This window comes from Diabrotica virgifera, chromosome 7 (genome assembly GCF_917563875.1).
Source record: "Diabrotica virgifera virgifera chromosome 7, PGI_DIABVI_V3a".
NCBI lineage: Eukaryota > Metazoa > Arthropoda > Insecta > Coleoptera > Chrysomelidae > Diabrotica > Diabrotica virgifera.
In genome coordinates, this window is record NC_065449.1 from 203,833,216 (window position 1) to 203,845,052 (window position 11,837).

Sequence of the window (11,837 nt, forward strand, 5' to 3'; positions counted from 1 at the left end):
GTAGATTCTCCCATTGTCCGCTATTTATCGGCCTAAATGCTTTACAATTTTGTAAAGAGCTCATGCAATAGATAGTCACCAAGGATTCTGCATTCCGACCTACAGTAGGAAAAATGAAAGAATACCCATGCGTCATCGATGATATACATACGAATCAAATCAAAAATTTCTAGTCAAAACAACGTCTAAACTAAGTTAATACTGTAAAAAAAACGGATGTGACTACTACCCCACCGTACAATTTTTCGCTACGTAAATGTGTCAAAAAATTTTTGTGATGTTATTCTTTTTCTGATAATACCTATATATTTATTGGTAATAAATGTTACTTTTACTACCGTAATTAATTATTTAATATAGATTAATATGTAATACAAAAATAATGAGTAAAAATATAGTATTATGAATTTCTCCATGTTAAAGTTGCCGGACGTAAATAGTAACAGGAATTTAAAAAATGTCGTTTATGACAGCTGCATTAAGTGACTTAAATGAAAGTCAACTTAATTAATTCAGGTCATTTTGGTATCCAGATCATTTTCCGGACATTATCTTAAAAGAAATGTACATTCGTAAAAATATACTAATCTGTAATTTTATACACTATGATTGAAAAGTCAGAGTAATATGTACACGTTTGGCAAACTCATAGACAGAAGTTAACCATATTGTCAGATGATTACTTACAAATTTTATTGACTTAAGTATTTTAATTAAATAAATACTTACCAAACCAAAAATACAATATAATATCAACATAGCTTTTAAAAGAACTGAGTTTATTCAAGTAAATACGACTGATTATTAAAATTTATAAACTCTACCGAACCTAACCCTGTTTCACTGTCAAAGTGACAGAAATTGAATAAGTCAGATTATAGTTGACCAGTACGATTACTCGAATAGTAGTTTATACAATCATTATCTCTACTGATGTTGAATGTTTTTCTAAGAATGACATTAGAAGTACAGAAATAGTCAAGTGTGAGTTTGAGTTTTCTACTAAATTAATGAAACTACGTTGAACAATTGTATCGCGTCTCACTCTGTCAATTATAAATATGTAACTGGGTATGTCTTGGATAATGCTTTTGCATAGTAGACAACATTTAATAATCTATCTCTCTCGTTTGTTATTTATAGGAAAACACAGCAAATCCAAAATATGTGCTTGATATGATCGTTCATGGGTATTCTTTCATTTTTCCGACTGTATATATAGAGAATTTTCTCTTTCTGTGCTTATATTTCTTATTTTTATTAAAATCGTTTGCCCAATTTTAATAACTTCAAAAATGTTATTAAGGTCCTAATGTAATAGTGAAAACGTATTTAATAGTGTGTGGATGTGCATGTGCGTGTGTGTAGAGGGTTTGGAAGCAGGTTCTTTAGCCAAAGATTATTATAGTCTATTAGAAAGATTATTCAAAATGCGATTTCGATAAACTTTAATTACAATTAACGCACTAATTAAGCAAAATTCAGAGTTGGCGCAATGGTATCAAATTATTGAAATTTCAGGACGCGTCTATTCAAGTAAATTTTATTTCATTTGAGTGACATTATATTTTCCATAAGATGTGTGCGGTGCCCTTTAGACAAATGTGCCGGTACTATTTTACAACAATATAATAAATTTGGGTTTTCTGCAGACAAATATTAGTTTATTACATGGCAGGTATAACGATGGGTGTTCCCGCTTAAGGGCCTCATTCATGATCTGATTTGTAGTATTACTAGTGGTACGACAAGAGAGAGAAAGTGATATGTTGGATCTAAAATCAGACCGTGAATGGGTTGTAGTACTACTAGTAATACCACTAGTGGTACGACTAGCGGTATTACAAAGAAAGTTGGAGCGTGAATGCCGATGTTGGATGTTGGATTAAAAATTTCCACTACACTGAGAGTCATCAGTTAAGGATATAGAAAATGTATGCTCATTTTTATAGTTTATTTTTTCGTGAACAGATTAACGGATTTCGCTAATTTTTGTTTTTATTATCTTAGATATTTCTTTAGTATTTACACAGTTGTGCAAAAATTTAATTAAACTTCTTTTTTGTACTTATACCGGGTGGAAGAAAAGTAATGTTTTTCTTATGTTAAGTTTGAAACACCCGGTAGAGAGAACAAGGTACAAATCTGTGTATAGGTCGGAATCGTATTGTAGTCTTATGTTTTGTGAACATTTTGTTTTTTGAATCTCCCTGATATATTTAGCTTTCTAAAGATAAAGAAAATAACAAAGAAAATATGTGGTTTTACTCCTTACCATGTATTTTTACTGAAACAAAACTAAATTAACACTAACAAATAACAGTTAACAAAACTTTAAAAACAGAAAGGCACATAACGTAAACGATTGTCGATCAGGTAAGTGGTATGCACAGCACAACTTAAGAGAGACGATATTGTTTAATAGAGGCTCTATGATGTTTTGGGGTGGAATTTCCCTGAAAGTAATACGGATTCGGTGTCTACCTGGAGGCTCTTTAAATATCGAGAGTTACATTACACATATTCTTTTTCTTTGAACACTCTTTTTCTTTCGCACTATATATAGGAAATAATGTCGTCTTAGTGGTATGATAAGACGTGACCTCCTCACGTATCGCAGTCGTCAGTTAAAACACATATTAAATAGTAAAACGGTCTAGTTTCTTTGTTATTAAAGATATCAGAAAAATTTTAAAAATAAATGATTCACAAAAGATGAGACTACAACATAGTATCGATCCATAAACACCATTTTACCTCTTCCTCCCTAAAGGGTGTCTCAAACTTTAGTTTCGGTTAAAACACAAGTTAAAATACAAAACCGTCTATTTTCTTTGTTTCTAAAGATATAAGGCACATTCAAAAAAAATTTCACCAAACATAAGACTATAATACGATTCCGATGCATTATTGTACCTCGTCTTCTCTATAGGGTGTTTCAAACTTAACATAAGAAAAACATTTCTTTTCCTCCACCCAGTATAAGTACAAAAAAGAAGTTTGAGTAAATCTTTGCACAACTGTGATAATATTGTTCGTCCGCTATAACTTTTCCCTTGCGTCACGATTCTTTTTCAAACAAATTAAGTCAAAACATAACGTCGATGTGTATATACATTTTGTATACTGTATACTATATATATTATACTACACACATCGGCGTACGTTTCACTTTACGTTTTGACTTAATTTGTTTTAAAATGAATCGTGACGCATGGGAAAAGTTATAGCGAAACAATACTAAAGAAATATCTAAAATAGTAAAAAAAATTAGCGGGATCCGTTAATCCGTTCACGAAAAAATCAACTATGAAAATGAGCATAAATTTTCTATACCTATCCCTAGCTTATGCCTCGCAGTATATTACGTATGGGATGTCTACAAGTTTCTTTACGCCAACATTCCTATTTTGCAAATATTTAATAGAAAATAAACTGTCACAAAAATTACCCTTATTAAAATACACGATTATTTATTATCTACTTTTTGTTGGGGCCAATCATTTTCCTTTCTGTAAATAAAGACCAGTTTCTTATTAATCTAAAACTATTTTCTTTTGGCATCTTATGCAAATTTACTATTCATTTTTAAATGCAAATCCCAGCTCCAGTTTAGTTTACTAAAATAGAATATAACTACCCTACGTCTTAAAAAGTCGTAAAAATTAATTAGTTCATATCAGCCCTAGACAAATGATAGAGAAACGAAACTTATGGCATGCTTAATAATTATGAAACCTCAACTTATGTACCCAAATCCTCCGAATTATATTTTGCATAGACTTTACTGGATACATTTTTTAGTGTACACCACCGTGTAAACAGATGGCTGAAAGGTAAGACCTTTTTTGGCGGCTAGAAAGATAAAATGTTGGGTGGTGAATGGTGTTGTAGTACGACTAGAGGAACCACAAAGTAGTATCACTCTCTCTCTCTTGTCGTACCACTAGTGGTACTACAAATCAGAGCGTGAATGCCCCGTATTATCTCCTAAGCCTAAGGGATTAAAATTCTTATGATTTATTGAATTATTAGTTTTATTACAGCTTTGTATACTTCATAGAATTTTGCTTAAGAGCCGTTTTACATGACCGAGATTTACTTCGAAAATTATTTGAAGAATAATAACGGAAATTTATGTAGTAAAATTACACAATTTTTCCCTCGTTCCTTGTTTTACACCTACAGTAAAATCCTAATATAATTTTGGTGAAACGCATGCGTAGTCTGAAATGTGACTGACATTAAATATAATTTTGTTATAAATAAAAGGCCACTGATCAACGAAAACTAAGAGGTAAAATAAGAAAAGAATAAATGTGAAATGACATTTTAAGGTTATGTTACAATACAACTTTCATTTGTTTATTTTTTTACTTTTAGTAATATAAAATATATTTGGACAGAGAGCTAGAACAGTAAATTCTTGTACAAAAATAGTAATTTGAAGATTATATAATTATAGTAATAACACATGGATAACCAGTATAGAAATAGACTGGCTCTTGCAGCTCTCATAAATATCCAAGTAGGATGGGCGTTTTGGGCAGTAAATAAAAGATTTACGAAGAAAAAGCGGTCTACATGGACAAAAGAATGGCTACTAAGGAGGCAAGACATGTTGTAATCAACGAAGTTGTAATTATAAAGGAAAGGGTATGTTATCGTAAACACAAAGGCGTTATTTAACGTTCTGCGCACAAACTCGCGCAGTTTACTCTGAAAACTTTTTAGAATATAGAACGGGTTCTAAATTTTTATATTGAGAAATTTCATGGGAAATTTCAGAGTAAATCTTGTGTTTTACATCTAATATTTTTATTAGATAATTTTTCATGGTAGTTATCAGCGTCAATTTCGAAGTAAATTTCGGTCATGTAAAACGGCTCTAAGACAGGAAGTAACATGAAATTTCACTATAGTTTATCATAAGAAGTAAAATAAACAAAGATAAGCAACATATCTTTAAAATAAGCATTTTTACCAAAAATCCTAATTATAATCTTTTGTAATTAAGTAACATAAAAAATAATAATTGTTCTGAAGCTATTTTCTTGTGGTCTCTTATGCAATTTACTATTTTAGTTGGGAATAAGCCACAATTTTATTTTATGATTAAATTTATTTGACGTTTCGATTTCCACTTCGGAAATCGTTATCAAAATACTTCTTCTTCTTCTTCTTGTCTTTATCTGTATGCGTATTACATTACATGCCATAATTATTTCGAAATATTTTATTAGATTTGTACTTTATGTTCTGTTTTAAATAAAATGTAGCAATAAAAATGTTATTCAAGTAGTGATACATTAAAAATATTACAATTAAAAATGTTGCGTTTACATAACGTTGGAAATTAATGAGCTAAAAAATTCAGGTTTGTAATCTACGAGTATACTTTAAATGTAAAATAAAGTAAGTACAACTTACCAAACTTAGTTTTCTCCTGGTCCTCTAAGTTTTCAAAGTCAGGGTTAACCTCTACTAAAACTTCACGCCATGCATTCCTTGTCGCATTTCTGTCTTTATACACATCCAAAGTTTTGTCCCACAACACTGGTCTACTTTGTACCAGTGCAATTAAAAATTCCCCATCTATATTGTCGGCCATTATGTACGTGCCACTGGATTCACTGGTACTACACGACTAACTGTCGTTAAGTATGGAAGCACTAATTTATGTCCGTGGTCCACTGATAGCACGGTACGACACGACCGTCGTCCATTGCAGTGACATTGGACGACAGGCGAGGAACAACGGCACGACAGTTAGTCGTGGTCGTCTAACGACTAACTGTCGTTACGACCGTTTGTCGTGACGACCGAAGTCATAAAGTATGAAATAGGCCTTAGTGTTAATCTGATCTATCACTCTCTGATTATGTGAAATTTTTAATCGAGTTATATTTTTTATATTAATAAAGAAAGCGAACCAAAAACGGAAGAAGAGACTTTGATCAAAGAAGAGAGCCTGGATGATGGCGCAAGCTCAAACAATGCTCAGTTTAAGAAACCCGCAGACGTCATTTCTCCGGAGTTCAAGCGTCCAAAGCGCGAAGACGAAGGAGGTCGCCCTACGCGAGAAATCAGCAGCGTGATGATGACGACGTCCGGTTTTCTGTCGCCGGCTAGAGAAGGGAAACTTCCTGAAGCTAAAGCTCCTCTCCCGCCGCCGCCAGTTGAGCCACCGCCTCCACCTCCTCCAGCTCCAGCGCCTGCGCCTGCAATTTCAGCGATGGGGCCTGGTCCCATGTTTAACGAAAGTCCTGCTATGAAAAAGAAAATGGAAAAACGCGAGAAAAAGATCAATAAGGTAAGGTTATCATGCATCTTTTTGTTTAGTGGTTTGTGTTTATTTGACTTTCTCCATTTAATACCAGCAGTATAAAATATGCATTTATTGTTGTTGACGGAATGATTGTGGCCCTCTTTGTGCTCTTCAGATTCATTTGTCGCGGTATCAGAAGACATTAACTTTTTGGTTTACAATTGGTTCTGTAACTTGGCTTTCTCCACAAAAATTTCTTCATTCTTTTCTGTTTTTACATATCGATTTCCATTCACTAACTCCTATCTTCCTAAGGTCATCTATCATCTGGTTCTGCCATCGAATTTTGGATCTTCCTCGTGGTCTACCTGTTACTGGTCTCCAGTCGGTGATTTTCTTGATAACTGCTTCTGGATCTCTCCTTTCTAAATGCCCCATTCATCCGAGTCTTTGTGTCTTGATAAATCTGACAATGTCTTCCTCCTTTAAAAAGTTCTCTTATTTTGTGGTGCATTAATCTTCCAAATTCATCATTATCTAAGTCAGTGGGCCTGCTATTCTCCAAATTGTTTTTCTCTTTAGTATCCTTAATCTTTCTTCATCTTCCTATGTCAGACACACTGCTTCCGCACCGTATGTATAGTCCTGTCGCCAGTGGGGGTACAACGGCCTCCTTAATTCAGATGGACTTGCCCAAGTTTTTTTTATGTATTTTGACCCGTAGAACACGAATTTTTTGGGTAACAGTTGATCCGGATGTCTATAAGATTGTTATAAACCAAGAACTTGAGGAACCACACAGCAGCTACTTTTCGCAAAACAAAACATTTTTTTGTATTTTTTGGGTCATTCTAAGCAAAAAATGTTTTTACAAGTTTTTTCGTAGGATGCATAGTTTTCGACATAAACGCGGTTGAATCTTCAAAAAATCGAAAAATTGCAATTTTTGGACCCAAATAACTTTTGATTGAAAAATAAAATAGCAATTCTGCTTACCGCATTTGAAAGTTCAAGCCAAATTCTATCGGTTTTGATTATTTTCATTGCTAATAAAATACTTTTTTTATTTTTTTATTGTTAAACAAAGCTATAAGCACATAGTTCTTGAATGATGTTTTCAATGCATTTCTCATTTGAAATCGAACGAGTAGGCGCGCATACAGACAATTTCTACGTAGATTACCTACATTAAAACGCATGCATTGGGTACGGAAAACACTATGTGTTTATAGCTTTGTTTAGATTAGATTAAAAAATTATGTGAGGTCGTTAAGGCTATGGAGCCTCTCAGCACTTCGACCTATAAAGATCTTTTGTGCATACCTTAATCTAGTTAAACTCTAGGATGCCAATACTTCTGATGAAATTGATTAGCATCCTAGGTGACTTGTTTCCTATGTTAGAGGGCGTTAGGGTGACCTCTTCTTTTTTTTTTTTTTTTGGGAGCTGAGAATCTTCAAAAGACCGTCTGGGAAGGTGTCCCAGGTGTGTCGGATTGAACCGCCTACCGACTAAACTCACCTCCTCTTCCTCCAGCCGACAGGTCTGGAACCGCTCTTGGCGAGCATGTCTGACCCGTCGACCTTACTCATAACTCCCCCCGGGCACCCTCTGCGTGCACTCCGTAGATTAAGCGGCCACCCAGCCGCCCCGTCCCGCACACACCCCGCACAAAGACCGGTCGGTGAAGACGACCGTCCCGTGCAGCCCATGTGCGGGTGGTGCGACCGGGGTGCCCCCAATCAAACATGAACTAGCGAAAGGATACCAGTCGACAGTTACGAGCAACTCCAAACATTCGTGCTTTCATCAATTCGCACTCACACTCATACCCATTCATTCTACAGTTAAAAAGGAAGCAGTCAGTGAGGTTGGGTGTAAAAATCCTCCCCCACTACCTGATACAAAACAAAAAACAGACTAAAAAACAAGACAAAACAGAAAGTAAACAAAACAATACAAAGGCGGTCAGCATGGGTCAGATGTAAAAGGTCCTCCCCCTGCTGAATACCGCTTACAACACGCAACACATTTGAGTAATAAAATTGATTTAAAATGATAAATATTGTATAAATAAGATTGAAGAAGTAAATAAGGAGATAAAACAAGATAAAACAAATAAATAAGTAAAACTAGTTAAAATAAGACAGACAGCGCAGGTTGGATGTAAAGGATCCTCCCCCCACTGGCTTCCATCTGCGACACAAAAATAAAAACGTTAAAAAATAAATAAATAGACGGTCATCCCGCTTGCAGTCGCCTCTCTTTCTCCTCTTTGTGCTTCATTGTCTTCGTGACAAAAGCAATGATCAGGTCGAAGTCTCTTGCTATCGATAGCTTTATCAATTAGCTCGTGAGGCTCGCCTAGAGGGGATCCCAGTCCCAGCTGCAGCTCGGTACGTCACGCCTGGTATGCAGGGCACACGAAGACGACATGCTGCGCGTCATCCACTACTCCACACTCAGGGCATAGATCGTCCACGGTTTTCCCTATACGATGAGTAAACTTCCTGAACGATCCATGTCCCGTCAAAAATTGTGTGAAATAGTAGCTGACGCGCCGATGCCGGCACTCGTACCACCTCACCACATCTGGAATCAGGGATCTCGTCCAGGCCGCCTTCTCGACTTCGGCTGCCCATTCCCTCTGCCACATCTCTAGACTTCTTTTCCTTTCTTGTGGACCTGAACCTATTGCCCCGTTGCCCCTCTGGTACATTCGGACTCTTTCTCTGGCCAGGATGTGCACCGGTACAGACCCAGCCACCACCTGTAAGGCAATGGTTGATACGGTTCTGTACGCGCTGCACACCCTGATCAGAGGTTTCCTTTGTGTCCTAAGAAGCACGTCTTTATACTTTTTCATTCGAAGGACCTCGTGCCACACTGGGGCTCCGTATAAAACTATGGATAAGATGGATTGTGCCATCACTATTCTCTTCTGGGATCCAGGACCCCCTATATTTGGCATAAATTTATTTAGTATAGAGGTCCTTTCTTCTGCCTTCCGACATGCTTCTTGTACGAGGGTGACCTCTTCTAGGAACTTTAGTCGTTTGCAGAACAGCGCTACGCAATTGCATAGGATGTGTTCTGCCGTTTCTTTTTTATTGTCACAGAAACGACAGTTCTCACTATCGGATTTGCCCATTTTTTTGAGATGATATCTCAGAGGGTAGTGACCAGTGAGAAGGCCAGTGACCATTTTTATATCTTTTTTACTCATTTCGAGAAGGCTGTTTGTTGCACTAGACGACACCTTTATGAGCCTTTTTGCTTGCCTTTGTCCTGGTGTGTTGGACCAGTATAGTTGTAGTTGATTGAGTTCCCAGGTCCGGAGTTCCTCTCTGATGTGGCTTTTTCGTAGTCCATAGAAGGGTTCTGGAACTTGGAATGGGGTACTGGCCCCTTCTTTTGCGAGGCTATCAGCTTCCTCATTTCCTGCAATTCCCTTGTGACCTGGCACCCACATCAAAGTTAATTTGTTGCGTTCCGCCAGCTTCTTAAGGGATTGTTTACATTCCCAAACCAACTTTGACTCACAAGTAAATGACTTTAGAGCCTTTAAGGCAGCTTGGCTGTCTGATAAAATGAAGACTTTTGCCCTACGAGTGTCTCGGTTGAGACATTCTTGGGCACTAATCTGTATGGCATGTATTTCTGCCTGAAAGATAGTTGGGGCGTTTCCAAGAGATTTGGATAGGCTGAAATTCGGCCCAGTAACTCCCACTCCTGCCCTTTCATCTATCTTAGATCCATCCGTATACCATACGAGTGAACCTTCCTCCAGTTTCGGTTCAACTGTTTCATTCATGAACTGTTTAGTTCAGTTTTGTCAAAGCGAAGATTTAATAATAACTAATACATTCTTTAAATTACCCCCAAGGAGACTCTATACGTGGACGTCACCTCAACACACACAAGAAAAAGTAATCAGAAACCAAATAGATTACATAATGGTGACAAAAAGATACCGTAATGCCGTGAAATCTACTAAAACTTACCCTGGAACTGATATCGGTTCGGATCATAATCCAGTAGTATCTGTGTTAGAAGCTAGACCAAAGAAAATGAGAAAAACCATCATCCCAACGTTAGACTTAAGTCAGCTTAAAAGTGAACACCGACGACAAACAGTGCGCGAAGAAATCAACACCGACCTCAGTGTAGCAGAAAACCAAATCCGCAGAACAGACAACATAGATGAAAAACTGAAGTATATAAACACTATAATAAGAACTACGGGAAAGAAACACCTAACCAAATCTCCAAAGAAACATAAGGTGTGGATGACACCAGACATACTAGAACTAATGGATGAAAGACGCAAATTGAAGAATAATTCAGAAAAATACAGGTTGATAAGAACATAAAGCAAATAATAAAGAAGGCCAAAGAATCATGGATTACAGAACAATGTGTAGAAATGGAAGACTATGAAAGAAAGTATGACACATTCAATATACATAAAAAAGTAAAAGAACTTACAGGAACCCAAAGAAGACATCAAATAAGTTTGCTTAAGGACAAAGACGGAAATATTATTGTAGACTTAACAGAAAAAATTAATAGATGGAGTGAATACATAAGAGAATTGTTTGAGGACAACAGAAATAACATTGACAAGGTAAATGGTGAAACGGGACCTGAAATCCTAAAATGTGAAGTAGAAATGGCACTTAGAAATTCCAAAACTGGAAAGGCAAATGGACCCGATGAGGTTCCTACTGAATTACTAAAGCTCTTGAATGATGAATCAATAGGTATAATATTGCACTTATTTAACACAGTATACAATACTGGTATTATACCTCAAGAGTGGCTGCTGTCTACATTCGTTACACTGCCAAAGAAATCCAATGCAAAAGAATGTTCAGAACATCGAACAATATCTTTAATGAGCCATCTACTAAAGATATTTCTAAAAATCATCCACAACCGAGTTTATCAAAAGTTGGAGTCAGATATTAGTAATACACAGATGGGGTTCAGAAAAGGACTAGGTACTCGAGAAGCTCTCTTCGGTTTGAATGTTCTTACACAAAGATGCCTAGACGTTAATCAAGAAGTACATGCATGTTTTATCGATTTTGAAAAAGCGTTTGACAGAGTACGCCACGATAGGCTAAGAGACATTCTTGAAAGAAAAGACATAGATAATAAAGATCTGCGAATAATTCTCAACTTATATTGGAATCAGAAAGCTAACGTCAAAATAGAAAACGAGATATCAAAAGCAATAGAAATACGTAGCGGAGTAAGACAGGGATGCATTTTGTCACCACTGCTATTTAATGTATATAGTGAAAGCATCTGTCAGGAAGCCCTTTTGCAAGCAAATGAAGGAATCGTAATCAATGGAGAGGTTGTAAATAATATTCGATACGCATACGACACTGTACTAGTTGCAAGAACAGTAGAAGAATTACAACGATTACTTACAAACATAAATATTGCTTGCAACAATTATGGCATAAACATTAATATCAAAAAAACCAAGTATATGGTCTTCAGTAAAATCATGACACAACCAGCACATATTAGTATAAACGGCATTCAAATTGAAAAA